Genomic DNA, 19,651 nt, shown 5'->3' with positions numbered 1-19,651 from the left:
CAAAAGACGGAAAAAAACTCGTAGGTATGTTCGTGGGAGAAGGATTTATCTATTACCGTAGACTTTTCTGCGTGATACAGATTTGTTTATTAAAGTCTTCGACTTTGGGTCGTAGCAACTCTTAGTTGTGGGTGAGATCAGCTAAGGGAATCAAGTGCGCAGTATCTTGCTGGGATCAGAGGCGTAGGAGCATAACTGTACCTTGGATCAGTGTGAGATTGGTTGGGGTTCAACTACAGTCCAGACCGAACTTAATTTGGAGTAGGCTAGTGTCTGTAGCGGCTTAATACAGTGTGTGTTCAATCTGGACTAGGTCCCGGGGTTTTTCTGCATTTGCGGTTTCCTCGTTAACAAAATTTCTGGTGTCTGTGTTATTTCAGTTTCCGCATTATATTATTTTATCTTTATAATTGAAATAATACAGGTTGTGCGTTAGTTCAATCAATTAGAATATCCGACCTTTTGGTTGTTGATTTAAATTGATTGACACTTGGATATTTGTCTTTGGTACCATCCAAGTTGTAACACCCCGTGTTTTTAGCATGGCGCATGCTAAAATATGCGCCATTGCTCGAGATGAAGCTTCACCCAAAGCTTCCGTTGCATGTGAGATGCATTTGGCCCAGGGACAATATCCGGTGCCAAGTAAGGCACATCGCGTATGCATATTGGCTAAGGCCAATATGACATTAGTTGGAGGCTACATTGGCCAAGAGCCAATCTTGCATCAAATGATGCATTAGGCCAGTTGGGTAGATGGCCTTGAATATGTACAACCAACATGGCTGGACATCACATGGAAAATGTACAACCAACATGGCTGGACATCGGGTTGGCAGTGGAATCCAACATGGCTGGACATCGAGTTGGTAATGTACAACCATCACGGCTGGGCATAGGAGTGTCCTACGGGCCAAAGCTATAATACAGGCATCCTGGATGAATATCGAGTTGACATTTGAGTGGCCTATGGGACAAAGCCGGAAAGACAGCCATCACGGCCCATCATCGGGTTTGGCTCAGGAAGTGTTTAGCCATCCTGGCCGGGCATAGGAACTAGCATGTGAGCCAGAACTGAATGTACAACCATCTTGGATGGTTATTCAGGAAAATGCATGGCAACGACCATGAATAGTAAACGGGGAGTTGATGAAAGATTTTTGGTCCCCTAATCAGAGTTGTAAAAATGTCAAATTAACATATATAGGGAGGGGTAGTTGGTTGAAGGTGCATATGCGGACCATGTACCAAGTAAGCTTCACAGCTTAGCCGGAATGCTATGAATGATGCCTAAGGCTCATTCTAAGTTGCTTAGCCTTACGAATGGAGCATATGATACTGAGGCATCACTATGCCATTCCACGGACTCGACGATGCATCACTTGGATGTATTTGACGGAACGGCCTATACGGACTAGGCCATTACCATTATTGCTTGGCCACGGCCATGCAAACGAGTTGGCTTAATATTCTGTCCCTTCGAGGATGAACTACGGTCTGTGCTTGATCCCTTTAGAGTAGGGAAGGGTACGTAGGCAGCTGTAATGAGCTGCAACATTTCCGGTCCAGCACTTTGTCGTTCATATCATCTAATTGGAAGATGATTGCGACATTCTGGCCTCTCATATCATCTGGCTTGGTAGCTCGACGCAAGAGATGATTACGTCCAGACTTGATGAGGAATGTTGCATGCCAACAAGTGGATGCTCATACTTCCTATCAAGCTACGAAGAGTCGGTAAAGCGGAGTAAGAGAATGGCAATAGGCTTAGAGCGACCTATGCTAAGTCCAAGGCTTATGCCTTAAGTCTGGATATGACTCGAGAGATGACGGTTGCTCATCCAGATAGGAAATTCAGTGATGAATTCTCTACGTTGAGGCACAGCCAGTGATGCGTGTAATACGCATTGGCCATAACCTCTATGGCTTGAAATCTTGGCAACGACCTTATGGCCATATACCCTCCTGCGGACAAGGGTGACTTTGGAACGGTGTGGAAGCTAAGTTAGCTGCATCATGCTCCACGATCATGCTTGCAAGGGAAAGATGGACGTGCATTTTCCTGGGGATGAGGCCCGGATCGTAGCTTCATCATGGCGCACCGGGGGAGTTACGGCCTGCAGGGAGACGCGCCAAAGGCGTAATTTTCCGGTCCGTCACACAAGTTATCTTTCTTTGATAAAAACTCGCAGATTTCTATTTACTTGAGTAAAGATCAAATCGAGAGATTGAGATATAAACTCTTTAATATATTTTTATCTAGATTGAGTCTGACTGTCTAGTTGATTCTCTAGAAAGTATATTAGATTTTGTCCATACAGATTGCTAAGAGAAATATTGGGTGTGGTTGTTAGACCCCCGCTTTTTCAAACTTAAAGACTTCATTGGGATTGTGAAGCCAGGCCGATACTACTTTCTCGTAGTTGTGTAATCTGATCTTGTTGTTTCTATCGTACGAGTACAATTGTAATAATTGGCTTGAGATTGATATCTCCGATAGGCAAGATATAAAAGAAATCACAAACACTTCGTCTCATCGTTTGTGATTCCACAATATCTTTTTTCGCCGCGTCGATTAGGATTACTGTGAGGTGATTGATAATACTAGGTTGTTCTTCGGGAATATAAGTCTGATTTATCAATTGGTTCCTGTTCACCTTGATTTATCGAAAGACGGAACAAAACTCATAGGTATATTCGTGGGAGACGGATTTATCTATTACCGTAGACTTTTCTGTGTGATACAGATTTGTTTTTTAAAGTCTTCGACTTTGGGTCGTAGCAACTCTTAGTTGTGGGTGAGATCAGCTAAGGGAATCAAGTACGTAGTATCCTGCTGGGATCAGAGACGTAGGAGCATAACTGTACCTTGGATCAGTGTGAGATTGATTGGGGTTCAACTACAGTCTAGACCGAAGTTAATTTGGGGTAGGCTAGTGTCTGTAGCGGCTTAATACAGTGTGTGTTCAATATGGACTAGGTCCCGGGGTTTTTCTACATTTGCGGTTTCCTCGTCAACAAAATTTGGGTGTCTGTGTTATTTCTTTTCCGCATTATATTTTGTTATATAATTGAAATATCACAGGTTGTGCGTTGTTCAATTAATTAGAATATCCGACCTTTTGGTTATTGATTTAAATTGATTGACACTTGGATATTGGTCTTTGGTACCATCCAAGTTATCTCTCTAGTATTTGATAAAGACTCGCAGATTTCTATTTGCTTGAGTATATATCAAAACGAGAGATTGAGATATAAACTCTTTGATATACTTTTTATCTAGATTGAGTCTGACTGTCTAGTTGATTCTCTAGAAAGTATATTGGAGTTTGTCCATACAGAGTGCTAAGCGAAATATTGGGTGTGGTTTTTATACCCCCGCTTTTTCAACTAGTCATACCAAATCATAAGCCATGCATTGTGATTAGTTATACCAAGATACATAACATAGTTACGATCGGTTTTACCATCTCACACGTATTGGTAATCCAAATATTTGCAATGAATAACTGTACCAATAAGCTTAATGATTTCCCTTTCGATTCGTAAAACAATTTCATGAATTTACTTCCTTTAAACGAATGTAAAACATTGTTTCCTAAGATGAAATCTTCACCATAACCCATTCACATAATCATAACAGTATATACAAGATTATGTCGATGTCATATATACGAAGTTCAAAAGATAAGCGCTATACTTCATAGTCTAATTCCCTAATATTATGATCATACAAATATGACTATGTCACATCACTAGAGTATTATATAATATGTGCAGTATATACAGCTTCGCAGTTATGTTTTTAATATATCACGACTTGAAAGATATGTTAGGAATGAAACAGTTCAAGTCAATATTACTAACCTCAAGTGGAAGGATGATGTCGTCGTTGTAGTTCGTTACTTCTTCACATTCTTCAGGTATTCAGAGTAATACTTGTATGTATCAACATTCTTAGACTTTCTAGTCTAACCTAAACGAAGTTGACTCTAGTATATAATCAAGCGACTTTAGATGAGTTTTGACACACTAAAATATGATAACTGTTAGAGCATAGATCGGTCGACCTCGCATGCGTTTCTATCTCAAGCATGTTTGTCAATGTTAGTGATCAAAACTATGAGTCTTGATTTCTAGCCTACATAGCTAAGTCTCGGACTAGGATAGAAAAGTGTAGTTGAGCTCAAGGACTTCATGGCGATTCATCATACAATGACGAAGATCTATACAAGGAACTGTGGAACTTCATCAACAAAAATGTATGTGGAGACTTGAACTTATCTATCACTCAAAAGTCTATCTATTTTATCTCCTACTTCTTATGAGACAAAAGTCGTATGCTATATAGACTAGATCATACACATTTGACATTTCGAGCTGAGCATTCATTGCTTATCTTTTATCTCGAAATCGTGTGTTGGTAAAGCGTTTCGCTTTGATCAAGTTTATCTTCACCTAGCAACGAAAGTCTTGAAAAGTTTCAATCACTTTGAGAATTGCTCTGACGTGAATCGGTATGTGAATAACGGCTACATAGCGTCCTCTGAGAATATCTTAATGATTGAAATGAGAGTTTACATTACATAACCATGTATTCCTTGAACCGAAGTTTTCGAACTTTGTTGATCAAGAGAAATCGGGAGGATTGTGGAATTGGCTTGCCAAGTCCGCGAACCCAGTCGCGAACTGTCGGAAGTTCTCGACCGAGAATTTCTGCTGGATTTTCCAAAAACTCGTTTGTGTGCTAAGTCCGCGAACTCAGTCCGTGAACTGGCGGAAGTTCTCTTTCCGAGAATTTCTGCTGAGTTTGGAAAACTCAACCGATTAACTTAAGTCCGCGAACTTGTTTGTGAACTTAAGAGGTTATGATCTAAAGATGTGCTTGATAGACACATTTTTGTGTCTAAATTGTCCTCAATTTTCTCTATGTTGGTACTCGATTTTGTACTTATTTTGGTGTTTTGTGTGTTTGTAGGTATTTTTGGAAAATAAACGTTTTTGGAAGAATCGGCTCGAAAAACTGTTAAAGGCACCCCCGGAGGTCATTTGCTAAGCGGACCTCAGATTTGGCTAAGGGGAACCCGCGGTTATGTGCAGCCCAAATTTTTTCTCAGCACCCAAATTACTATTATCACCCCAACAGAAGGATAAGAGGCACCCTTCATCTTCAACATTCAAAAAGAATATTTGCGGGAAAATTTGGTTCCACCGGTAAAGGATTTATTATCTTTAAGATAAGAATATCTTCTTGCCTTATAAACAGAAAAAATTTGAAGAAAAAGGAAGTTATCTTGTATTAAACAAGAGAGATATCCTTGGAAGATTTTATCTTGGATTTTATTCTGCGAATTAATGAGTTTAGTAAAGAAATATGGAGAATAAAGAGAAGGAAAAATTCCTGAAGATATTTTTAATTAAAAAGAAGAAGATTTTGGAGTTATGGAAGAATATATTCGAGTAATGTGTATGTGTGTGTATAAATAGAGAGCTAGAGAGCACATTTAAAGATGGAGAGTTTGGGGATCGTTTAGAGCAAACCCGGTTTAATCATTATTTTCTCCCATTTCATCACTTGTAAACACTTTTGAGCAATGAAAAATTATTCTGAGTGTGTTTCCAATATGCGGAGCTAGACCCCAATCCTTGGGGCTATGGAGGAAGCCGTTGTTTCGGTAAAAGTGATACATTTCTATTTTTAATTAATTATAACAACTCTATTATGATTTTTGCTTTGAATTAAAACTTGATTATATGATTTTAATTAGTTAGGTGTATTTTCTCTTGATAGAATATGCTTGCTTTAGGGTTTTGATATTCTATGCTTGGATTAACATCTATTCTTTTGAAAATCTACATGTCTAGGCAATACTATTAGAATCAATTTGAATGTTGAGTTGCATAATTATTGTTTTATTAAATCACTAATATCGACCGATGGTGGAATCCTAGCCCCGGTCTCTCCATAATTTTTACAACACTTTTTAATTGAGTTTGTTATTTTTATTTATAAAAATTAAGTCTAAAAAACTCTTCTTTCACAAGTCTCAACGAACCTTTTACTACAACATCATTGAAAATAAACATCAATTTTTGGCGCCGCCGACGCGGACTTGTCTTTAGGCTAGAGTTTTTAGATTTTTTTTTTAGGTTTTTATTTGTTTTATTTTATTTGTTCTTCTTTACGTTTTTGGAGTTTTGTCTTTTCCTTTGGAATTGGAGCGAAAGAATATTTTGCCAAAGCTTTTGGTGAATACTTAAAGACTTGGAGTAAAAGGCAAAGCGAAAGGAGTGAAAGAAGAAGATCTTTTTTATTTAATAAAAAAAAAAGAGAAAAAAAAAGAGAGACATTTTTATTTTTTTAGATATTATTTTTGTTTTAGACTTTTCTTTTTCTTTTGCACTTTATTTTTTTGGACTTGGACTTTGGACATTTTTTTTAAACCCTACGGAAGGGTAGTATTAAATATTAAACTGTTTGCAGAGAAGGACGGCGATTGCGATATCGCCTCGGCCCCTCGGGTTCGTACATGACATAGGAGTCGTGCCCCGAGTCGACTTCAGCGGTTCATCCCCCATCTGGAACGGGAGGTAAGTTTGTCGAAACACTCGCGAATCCCCTGTCAGCGAGTTATTGTCTTCCTTCGTGTGAATATATGTCGAGGAACTGAATACAACTGCTTTAATTTCCTAGTAAAGGGCAAGGACTGGCCATACAAGATAAGGGTTCGGATTTCATCACCGTTCTCTTCTTGCCCGCCTTAGGAAAACGAAACCAAACGCGAACCTAGGCCTAAAATTTTGACTAGAACGAGACCGATAGGGTAACGAGCTTAATAGGAAAGTCATTCGAAAAATATTGGTTACTCTTTTAAGCATACTTCGAAGTTCATGATGGTTTCCGTGAGTTGAATGCGTGACTGCGCCTCCTTGTAATGTGGTGAGGCCTTGGGTATCAAAGCTCCACGCAGCTTCTCTCGCCTCTATTCAACTTACTTTTACTCGGATTGATTCCATAAGGGTTTTCTTAAATTGTAACGAATTCCCTTTCGAAGGATTAAAAGCTGGTCTAGAAACAATCTAAGTGGAGCCATCATGCTTTTTGTTTGCTAGATAAAATAGGCTTGTTATGGTCGAGTCAGCCTTCTTTGTGCTTGTTTAGAATCCCCTTGCAGTTAGGATGTCGAACTGGTATAGCCAATACAATGATTATCCAACCGAGCAACATGGACATTACTCTTTTTATGATCATAGTGTGAATAGTGGTTGGGAACGCCAACCTTTTCAAGATTTTGGGTCATACCATGGTGAGCCCAATTACTATCCGCATGCGCATCAGTCTTACGAGCAAGAAGATTATAATACTAGTTCTTCGTATTTAGAGGATACAATCAAACTTTTGAAAAGTAGTCTTTTTTATGATTCTTCAGTTCCTATTCCTTCTCTTGAAGAGTTTCTCATGAGTTTAGCTGAGTCGACATGAAAGTTAGTTGAATCGATATGTAAGTTAGCTGAGGTGAATAACGTAGTTATGGACGAAAGGAATGCAACAACGACTGAATCTTTAGAAGATATCCTCAATAGATTAACTCAAAACTTAGATCCAACACTAAGGGAACTTTCTTTGGAGGAGACCCTTGAGAGGATAGCTGAGTCGACACGTAGACTTGAGAATAGTGTATCCAATAATACCTTTGAGAATGAAGATAGTTATTCACATAATCAAGATGACGAGGATAAAATTGGTAACACTACTTGTTTAGATGAGGTCCAACCATTTTCATGTTATTATAATGATTATTATGAGGATAGTGTTGATGAAGAATTTGAAATAAGTAGGCATAGTGATCAGGAATTTGTTATTCCAATTGAACTTAATAATGATAGTGTTTCTTGTTCAAATCAAAATAATTTTAATAATTATTCACCTATTCAAAAGGACGAGGATTTTACTAGAGATACTCCCGTTTTAGACGATGTAGTATTTCCTTATGATTACAAAGCCAACGATAGTTTAGAGAAACGAGTTTATTCTGAGAATATTGTTTTAGAGTCTAGCAATTTAGAAACATTAGTCTTAGACGAAGAAGATGAACTCGTAGAGCTTTTAAATATGAGTGAGGATGCATCACCTGAGTATAATCTACACGAAGCAATTGACCATTTTCAGGATTCCGATGATCTAGAAATTAGGGAAATTGTAGCTAGTCTATATAGAGATACCCAAAACTCTAAGTTGGGGGGTGATTATCATTCTCCTTGTGCCTTACCTTTAGCTCTTACAGAGATCCCTCACTTGGGACTTGATATATGTGCCTCATCCATTGTGCCAGATTACCTTCATACTAGCTCTCCTGAACCTAATAATGTCCAGGAGAAGTTCAGTTGTTAGAAACCCATCCTCTGGTTGATGTGGTTTACCCAGGCTATGATACCCACATTGATTTTGTTTTCCCACCAAAAACTTTTATTCCAATTGTGGGAACGTTTGAATTTCAGATGTGTCGGTTGTTGAGTTTTGAGACTAAACCTAATTACTTTAAGAGATTAGGGTCGACACATTTGTTTAAGGAAGACCACCACGTTCATTATGGTCAGCTGTGTAAGTCAAATTTGATTGACTTAGAGGATCCCCAGTTATTCAGGTTACTTTTATGTGCTTCTAAATTCTTAGTTGAGTATTTCCAGACTCTACAACCTGACCTTCAGGATCCTTCCTTTGAGGAAGTCCAGCCAATGAAAACCTTTTATCTAGACCCTTTTATAGAGCCTGAACCTGAACCACAACTAGATATTTTTGTCTTAAAGTTAAATAAGGGTATGTTCGGTATCTTCATGGTCTGTTACAATTTTTTCTTCTTTTGGATAACACTTTTTGATTCAGATGACTCGCAATTATTCCGGCTGCTGCTATATGATTCTTCGTGGTGACTAATCCTTTCTTAGTCTGGCTGAAGACTTTAAACTTAGCACTGCTTGGGAGGTAACCCAATCTCATGCAACACGATAATATCTTTCCTTAACTCTTTTGCTTCAAATGGTAACAGTTTCTCCTTGTTCATATGCTTTTAATTTTATCTGTAGAATATTGAGGACAATGTTAGATCTAAGTTTGGGGGTATGGGAGAAACTTTTTAGTTGCAACTCCAGAGCCTAGAAATTTATGCCTATTAAGGATTGCACTAATCAATCTAAGTGGATGGGAACATTTTGGTCGTAGGAGTTGAGGAACCAATCTGATTAGATAGAAACATCTAGAAGAGTCTATTCATAAAAGCACAGAGCTCAGGTGTTAGAAAAGAAAACACGGTAGTTTCGCCATATCCTCGTTATGGAAACATCGAAAGAATCCTTATCACTTTTTTTTTCTTTTTACCATTACTAGGGTGAAATAGAGTGACTGAGATACAAAAAAAAAATAAATTTGAGACCAGACCACCAGACCAACCAGAATAAATACAATAAAGTCGACCACTGGTACCCTTGTATTTGCAGTGAGTTGACCTAGAGTTAGGATTATCGACCATTGGTTCCCTTGTATTTGCCAGTGTGTTGATATTAGTCCAGACCAGTATCCCAGTCCATTAGGATAGGTTCACCTTATTCAACATCATCTACGTTTTTCTCTACATCCATCTTCTTAATCTATCCATGTGATTGGTTGACTCCGGTTTATGATGTCCATAAACTATCTGAGTAGAGCTCTGTCACTTTATATGAATTTTAGTATGCTTGAGTGCAAACTCGTGTACATCAATTGGAATTTCGCATCAGGGTACTTCCTCCTGTAGTCAATAAGTATGCCAACCAAGGAGATTCTTTAGTGCCTTCCAAGGTTCTGCGCAGATAGCTAGGGTCTGGAGTAAAGGTTTTGTGGGTACACCTCTGGTAAACCCCCCGGAGACAACACTCCGCCGCTAGGGCCACCTAGCGGTTTAACGGCTTGCTGCACATGCTAAGTGTAGACTTTATTTTCTAGAATAAATTTGCTTGAGGACTAGCAAATAATAAGTTTGGGGGTATTTGATAGACACATTTTTGTGTCTAAATTGTCCTCAATTTTCTCTATGTTGGTACTCGATTTTGTACTTATTTTGGTGTTTTGTGTGTTTGTAGGTATTTTTGGAAAATAAACGTTTTTGGAAGAATCGGCTCGAAAAACTGCTAAGGGCACCCCCGGAGGACATTTGCTAAGTGGACCTCAGATTTGGCTAAGGGGAACCCGCGGTTATGTGCAGCCCAAATTTGTTCTCAGCACCCAAATTACTATCGGCACCCCAACAGAAGGATAAGAGGCACCCTTCATCTTCAACATTCAAAAAGAATATTTGCGGGAAATTTGGTTCCACTGGTAAAGGATTTATTATCTTTAAGATAAGAATATCTTCTTGCCTTATAAACAGGAAGAATTTGAAGAAAAAGGAAGTTATCTTGTATTAAACAAGAGAGATATCCTTGGAAGATTTTATCTTGGATTGTATTCTGCGAATTAAAGAAGATATGAGTTTAGTAAAGAAATATGGAGAATAAAGAGAAGGAAAAATTCCTGAAGATATTTTTAATTAAAAAGAAGAAGATTTTGGAGTTAATGAAGAATATATTTGAGTAATGTGTACTTGTGTGTATAAATAGAGAGCTAGAGAGCACATTTAAAGACGGAGAGTTTGGGGATCGTTTAGAGCAAACCCGTTTTAATCATTATTTTCTCCCATTTCATCACTTGTAAACACTTTTGAGCAATGAAAAATTATTCTGAGTGTGTTTCAAATATGCGGAGCTAGACCCCAATCCTTGGGGATATGGAGGAAGCCGTTGTTTCGGTAAAAGTGATACATTTCTATTTTTAATTAATTATAACAACTCTATTATGATTTTTGCTTTGAATTAAAACTTGATTGTATGATTTTAATTAGTTAGGTGTATTTTCTCTTGATAGAATATGCTTGCTTTAGGGTTTTGATATTCTATGCTTGGATTAACATCTATTCTTTTGAAAATCTACATGTCTAGGCAATACTATTAGAATCAATTTGAATGTTGAGTTGCATAATTATTGTTTTATTAAATCACTAATATCGACCAATGGTGGAATCCTAGCCCCGGTCTCTCCATAATTTTTACAACACTTTTTAATTGAGTTTGTTATTTTTATTTATAAAAATTAAGTCTAAAAAACTCTTCCTTCACAAGTCTCAACCTTTTACTACAACATCATTGAAAATAACCATCAATGCTCTGAACATAAAAAATTAAATTACTAAGGATTGCTTTATGCAAACCGTGGCTATAATGGTCATGAGCCGATTCAATCAAATCGAATCATCTTTGTTTCAATTGTGTCTTGTGTAGTTACATAAGATCTCATAGCAATTGAACAACTCTTTAACTAGTTAATTTGAGTCAATTGAACTAGTTATGGTGAAGAAGAACAAGGTTGATATGAAATGCTCATATGGTTAACCTTTTGGGTTACTATGTTGAACCAACATACACGTACACGTTTGGGAATGGTTTTCACAAAACCAGTAAACGTCTATCCAAGTGTGTGTGACAAGCTAAGTTTTCGATCTAACGGTGGAGAAATATTAGCTTGAATCTAAATCAGGTTTTCATCTAATGGTGAATAAGGATTACTTTGTACCTAAGGCAAAACCCTGATTTGAAGGCTATATAAAGGAGACATCTAGCATTGTGCAAAACTAATCCCCACACGTCTGTGTGCTACTAGTGCGCCCGCTAGAGTCGATCTCCATTAACCTTTGATTTTCTTCTCTAAAATCAGGTTAACGACTTAAAGACTTCATTGGGATTGTGAAGCCAGACCGATACTACTTTATCGTAGTTGTATGATCTGATCTTGCATATTCTATCGTACGAGTACAATCGATTGATTGGCTTGAGATCATGAGATTTATCCGATAGGCAAGATAAAGAACTCATAAACATCTTCGTCTCACTGTTTGTGATTCCTCGACAAACCGCCTGTGTAGTCAGGAAGGATTGTAGAGAGGTGATTGATTAATCTAGGCTGTTCTTCGGGAATATAAGACCGGATTATCAATTGGTTCATGTTCACCTTGATTTGATATCTTAAGACGGAACAAAACCTAGGGTTTATCCGTGGGAGACAGATTTATCCTTTGATAGATTTTTCTGTGTGAGACAGATCTGTTTATTATCAAGTCTGTGATTTAGGGTTACAACAACTCTTGGCTGTGGGTGAGATCAGCTAAGGGAATCAAGTGCGCAGTATCCTGCTGGGATCAGAGGCGTAGGAGTACAAATGTACCTTGGATCGGTGGGAGACTGATTGGGGTTTAACTATAGTCCAGTCCGAAGTTAGCTTGGAGTAGGCTAGTGTATGTAGCGGCTTAATACAGTGTGTATTCAATCTGCACTAGGTCCCGGGGTTTTTCTGCATTTGCGGTTTCCTCGTTAACAAAATTTCTGGTGTATGTGTTATTTCTTTTCCGCATTATATTTTATATAATTGAAATAAAACAGGTTGTGCGTTTGTGATCATCAATTGGAAATCCAACCTTTGGTTGTTGATTGATATTGATTGATCCTTGGACATTGGTCTTTGGTACCGTCCAAGTTATTCCTTGTATTTGATAAAGACTCGCTATTTTTTTTAGCTTGAGTAAAAATCAAATCAAGAGAGAGATATTAACTCCTTGAGATACTTTTATCTAGATTGAGTCTGACTGTCTAGTTGATTCTCTAGTAAAGTATTTCGGAGTTAGTCCATACAGATTGTTAAGCGAAATATTGGGTGGTGTTGTTAGACCCCCGCTTTTTCAATAACCAAACTTGACATACCAACGCTTGGTGAGTTCAACCGAGCTATGCTCTAATATTTGTCCTAATCATGTTGATCTTAATAGATCATTGATTACATAAAAGATCAAGGATGTTGTGAAGAGAGCAAAAGATCTGAGAAACAACATTCTGTCTCTAATGTTTCAGATGATTCAGTACAAGAAAAATCATATCAGTTGGTCAATGATATGCATACTTCTGAAGTGTGTACAAAAATTTCAGCTTTCACTGCAGAAACTTTTACCAACTCAAATTCTGATTCAGAATACGAGTCTGACACTGAGATTTTGGAATTCTTGGATAAAAATGAAAAAATTCACCAAGAAAATATTCAACTAAAGGCTTTGTTGGAGAAACTTGAATCATCACTTCAGGTGAAAAATCTTGAGATTGATTGCCTTAATGATGAATTCACCAGAACCCTATCTCTAAAAGAAAAAGAGATTGATACTCTTAAGTGTGACCTGCAAAGGTTGTCTGGAAGCTCTGATAAGATCTCAACAATATTATTTGATCAGAAATCGTTTGGAAACATGAATGGTATAGGGTTAAAAAGCAAGACTGTTAGCACAAACAACTCATTTGTTCCAGCCGGCTCTGGAAAGATGGATGTAGAAGGTTGTAATAAACTGGAGGCCAATCGACAAGACAAAAATTCCACTCTGAATTGTTTGTTTTGTGGAAATTCAAATCATGTTCAAAGTAAATGTTGAAAATTCAAGAAGAACAACAAAAGAATTTCCAAGCTTCAGAATGACATGTAAAGGATGATTCTGGCCTTGGGTAACCAACAAGGAAACTCTGAAGACAAGAAAAAGTCTAAGAAAATCAAAGTCAGACGTGGTAAGAAGTCTGTTTATTCAACAAATCACCATGTGACACAAGAAGTGAGCATTTCGCCCACTCCTTTGCTACCTAATCATAGTAATGTTCTACATCCTCAAGGTTGCTCAAGTCTTGTATAAGTTGGTTTTTATTATCTTAGAATTTATTTCAGTTTTTGTAACTTAAGTTTTGGAATTAAATATTTTCTTAATCAAAAATAGATAATGGATCGTGAACCGTGAAGACTTTTTCAAAATACCTCTTGAAAAATAATCTTTAGGGTTTGGTTGTCCAGTGCTTTATTTATATTCATTTGTGATCACAGTCTTGCTTTTTAACCCAATCAGATAGATTTGTGTATCAAGTCTTCGACTTTGGGTCGTAGCAACTCTTGGTTGTGGGTGAGACCAACTAAGGGAATCAAGTGTTAGTATCATGCTGGGATCAGAGATGTAAGGAACGCAATTGTACCTTGAATCAGTGTGAGATTGATTAGGGTTCAACTGCAGTCCAGTTCGAAATTAATTGGTAGTAGGATAGAGTCTGTAGCGGCTTAATACAGTGTGGTGTTCAATCTAGAATAGGTCCTGGGGTTTTTCTGCATTTGCGGTTTCCTCGTTAACAAAATTCCGGTGTCTGTGTTATTTCTTTTCCGCATTATATTTTGTTATATAATTGAAATATCACAGGTTGTGTGTTAAGATCAATCAATTAGAATATCCAACCTTTGTTGTTGATTTACATTGATTGACACTTGAACATTGGTCTTTGGTACCGTTCAAGTAACTCCTCTTATATTCAATCAGGCTCGCAGATTTCTATTTGCTGATTGCGGATTGAATTAGTAGTTAGAGATATTAAACTCTTTGATATACTTTACTCTAGATTGAGTTTGATGGTCTAGTTGATTCTCTAGAAAGTGTATTGGAGTAAGTCCTCTCAGATTGCCAAACTAATTGTTGGGTGTGGTTGTTAGAACCCCACATTTTCAGTTGTTATACCCCCGCTTTTTCAATAATATTAATATGTTATGTTGGTTTATGAAAGAAATATGCTAACAAAGAGGTTAACCTTTTATTCAAAAATATCAATCCTGGTATTGTGTTCCTTTCTGAGACTAAAATGAAAAAGGATACTGTAGCTAGGAAATTGAGGAATATGGGATTCCCCTATATATTTACATGTCATGCATAAGAAGAAGTGGTGGCCTTTGTTTTGGCCTGGAAGAAAGAAATTGACCTCAATATTTTATCCTCTATCTCTAGGGGCATCTATGTCACGACCAATGATATTACTCACTCAAAACTTTGCCATATCCATTTTATTTGTGGAGAACCTACCTCACTTATTCATTTTTTCTCGCTTACTATAACACTCGGGCATTCTACCTACCGTGCGTGGCACCACTGTACATGTGGTAGAGGTAATGTTCCATAAGACTTGGCCTTAGAGCAGTTCCTATGGACTCAACAAACATGGGATTTGTTCATTTTGCTCCTACTATGGACTCAACAAACATGAAAAACAGATGGGCAAACCAACAAAATTGTTGGTTTGTTGAGTGAGACAGAAGAACAGGCGCGCGCTTGATGAACCAACGGGGGTTGTGGCAAACACGCTGGCGTTGGAACCACAAACGCTGGCATGTGTCCCAGAGTCGCCCAGTTCACCAGCGTATGTAGTAAACCCTCCAGCGTTTTACCCAAAACCGCCATCGGGTACTTCCCAATCTCGTCATCCAACGACTGTTATTCCTTTTGTTTCCCTATAAATTCACCTCATCTCCAAACTTAAAACTCACACCCACTTCATCTCTACCTCAAAATTTCACAATTTCATACCATCTCAATACTCACTTTTCCTTTATTTCAAACACAACTATTCATATCAACTCAATCTACTAGAAAAAATCTCTATAAATTTCATTTCTAACAAATATGGCATCCTCATCGCACTGATCATAAAAACGATCACATCAACAATCACAACAAGAAACACAACAAGATACACCACAATCACAACCAAGAAACACAAGAATTCGTGGTATCAAGTATACGATGGATGAAGACGAGTCAATTTGTAGGAATTATGTATTATATACATTAGATCAAATCAACAGTATTTATCAAGAAAAAAAATTATGAAAAGATTTTGTTAGAGCATAGCTCGGTTGATGACCAAGCGTTGGTATGTCAAGTTTGGTTGTCATATTTTAGTGAGTCAAAACTCATCTAAGAGTCGCTTGATTATGTACTAGAGACAACTTCGTTTAGGTTAGACTAGAAAGTCTAGGAATATTGAGACAAACAAGTATTACTCGAAGACCTGAAGAATGTGAAGAAGCAACGAGCTACAACGATGACATCATCATTCCTCTTGAGGTTAGTAATATTGACTTGAACTGTTTCATTCCTAACGTATCTTTCAAGTCGTGTTATATTGAAAACATAACTGCGAAGCTATGTATGGATATATTACTCTAGTAATGAGACATGATCACATGATCATTGTATTAGGGAATTAGACTGCGAAGTATAATGCTTATCTTTTGAACTTCGTAGATATGACATCGACATAATCTTATGAATGTTTTTATGATTATATGTATGGGTAAAGTGAAGATTTCATCATAGGAAATAATGTTTTGCATTTGTTTAAAGGAAGTACATTCATGAACTTGTTTTATGAATCGAAAGGTAAATCGCTAGGCTTGTTGGTATGGTTATTCATTGCAAATCTTTGGATTACCAATATGTGTGAGATGGTAGAACCGATCGTAACTTTGTTATGTATCTTGGTACAACTAATCACAATGCCTGACTTATGATTTGGTATGACTAGTTTTGATTAATTAGTGAAACCGATCCTAAGTAATCACCTGAGATGATATGATCGATATTTATAATTGGTGTGACCGATCATAGTAATTGGTATGACCGATCACAGAGAAGTTGTGTAATCGATCCTTGTAATTGGTGTAACCGGTCCTAGTAATTGGTGTAACCGATCCTGGTAATTAGTGTGACCGATCCTAGTGACTGGTGTGACTGATCACAAGCAATACCATGTGTGTATGGTAACCGGTCCTGGTAATTGATGTAACCGATCCTGGTAACTGATGTATCGGTCCTGGTAACTTGTGTGACCGATCACAAGTACTTCCGTATTAGGGTATAACTGATCCCAGTGATTGGTAGAACCGATTGAACCCATGGATGTGATTTGATATTTGATCAATGACACAGTTGTCTTGGAATACATATGAACCAATTCTAAACTTGTTTGGAACTGTGGGATAATCGATTCCAAGATTGTAAATTTCAAAGAGGATTTACAAATAAAAGATGTCAACATTCTTTGAACATGTACAATAACTCTTATCTTTTATTGTTCAAAGATATTCCTTAATACTTAAGGAGATCCTGTTCCGAAATAAATTAAGAATCTTTTAATTAAGGTTATTAGTTTTATATGCTTTAATTACCGGCAATTAAATGCATATCTCTAGAGAATAAAAATTAGTAATGTACATTTACTAATTGGAGATTTTCTATTGAGAAATTTCGAGAAGTATTGGACAAAGTATTTACTGGAAATATGAAAACCGAATGGGCATTTATTACATATCTTCAGAATACTTTCGGTTTTGGAAATTCCTTGGTGTCTAAACATCCTTGGTCTATAAATACCTAAGGTTGCATTTCTAGCAAACTATCCTAAGAGCTAGGAAAACTTCATATTTTTGTTGTTTCTGGTGGAGTCGTCTAATCGGAGAGGAAAGTGTCCTAATTAGGCGAAATCTCTTACGACCGCTCGTTTAAAGACTTCTGTGGGATCAAGAAGCTCTACGAGTACCGTTAGTGGGAAACTAGATAATTGCAGTGTTTTTAGTTTTCGATTGACTAATGGTTGTTGAAACTTTGATTTCACCTAATTTGTTTATTCTTGAGAATCTTCTCTTCTGATATGAGATTCACTCAAACTAGATCGAAGTATCGACGGGATCTTTAGAACTGTTTGTAGATCTAAAGACATCTTGTAATAATCCATTGTTAACAGACTCTAGTCTGTGCGTGATAGATCACAAGAGATTCAAGTGGTGTTGTGTAGATTTTAAATGAAGATTAAAGACGAAGAAGATTTCTTATTGGTTTCTAATATCTTTGTGTTGCACAAACCTTGATCAGTTGGGATCCTACTAGAATCGGATTTGTTCATTGATTAGTTGCATGAGATCGACATCACTTTATAGTTTCTTGTTGGAATCTATATCGATTGATTGTGAATCTAAACTTGACTACTTTTGTAGTTATTGGATAGATTGATCTAACCAGGCAAAGGAGTTTATTAGCTTAAACGGAAGAGCCTTTGCATATGACTTGAGATATCTTTATCTTAAAGAATCAATAGAGTTGTTACCAAACAGATTTGTTGTTCCTTTACTGTTTGGAATACGATCCAAATGAATTGTTCTAGTGCGTGCACTCATCGAAGTCGGAAGCGCAGGGATACTGAGGAAACTAAGTGAACCAGGGTTAGTTGCTTGATCTCAACCATACGAAGTTGGTTTATATTTTGTATATCATCTTAATTCTGAGAGTATTCAATTCTGGACTAGGTCCCAGGGTTTTTCTGCATTTGCAGTTTCCTCGTTAACAAAATCTTTTTGTGTCTTTTACTTTTCTATTTCCGCAATTATAATTGTTTATTATAATTTGAAGTAAAATACGCAAATGTTAACTCCACTTTACTTGATAGTGATCCTATAGAGTTTGGTCAAGTCCGAACTTATTATCAAGTAATCACACTTTGGTAGTCGTATTGTCTCGATCTCGTATCCATAGACAATCACACAAAGTGTGAATACCGATTTGTAGTATTGTCTCGACTTCGTCCATAGACAGTCACTTTCGATAAGAGGACATATAGGTGGATAGATAAAAGATTGTGGTGTATTTGGGTACCCCCGTCTTTTCATATTTTACAAAAAATTTGTGAAGAAGCCGGTAACATCAATAGACGTGATGCCGAAGGGTTATCTCGTTTTCATACAATTTCAGCATTCGTTGCTGAATATGCATCTTTGATCATTCAAATGTGGTGCAACAAAAAAAGTGGTGAAGGTGAACCAGAAGTGGAACGAAGATGTTGGGAAGAGTGGCAAAGATCCTACAAAACGAGTTTCCAACATAAAACTTGTTTCACCATTTTGAGGGTGCTTAACAAGTTTAATCCATACTTGTAATCAAGTGCCTGCAAGATCGCCACATGGTCCAATCTCGCAGGATTTTCAGAATGGTGGGCCTGCTTCCTCACATGAAGGAACTGGATCTCCATATATCGGGTCTCCAAGTAGTCAGGAACAACACAACTCCAATCTATATGTTAATACCAATGTCAAGAGAAGAAAAGGAGGGGGTCAGAAAGCTGGAAAAGCAGCGAGAGACGCAGCCCAACGAGCATTATTAGAAGGAGGTTCAAACGAGTTCAACTATGCCGAGCACAAGGAATTTAAGTTGAAGATAAAAGCAGATAGAGCCAGGGACCATGGCATTGCTATAAAGCAAACAACGAAAAATTCTTCTTTCGCGAGAACAATACTACAAGGATTGTAAGCTAAACAAGCTACTCTCCTTGAACACTTCAACAATGAATACACGACAACTTACCGTATGGACTAAGCAAATGGATATGGCGGAACAACAAGCACCTCAACAAACTGGCCAGCATGAGAATGTTTAAGAAGACGAAGATGATGCCTCGGAAGAAAACAAAGATGAATACAGTCTTGATAACTGATTTTAATTCTTGTTTAGTAGTTAAGTTTAGTTTAAATGTAATCGTTTAATTAAAATTACTTTTAATATAATTGCCTTAATTTTAATTTTAAGTGTAATCGTTCAGTTAAAAACAAACAACTTTAAATTAAATAACACGTTAATTAAAATAAACAACACAAAATTGAAAAATAACATCTATCTGCCTCTGCCTCGCCCCCGCGCAT

This window comes from Papaver somniferum, unplaced genomic scaffold (assembly GCF_003573695.1).
Source record: "Papaver somniferum cultivar HN1 unplaced genomic scaffold, ASM357369v1 unplaced-scaffold_132, whole genome shotgun sequence".
Classification (NCBI taxonomy): Eukaryota; Viridiplantae; Streptophyta; class Magnoliopsida; order Ranunculales; family Papaveraceae; genus Papaver; species Papaver somniferum.
This window is presented reverse-complemented; position numbering follows the sequence as displayed.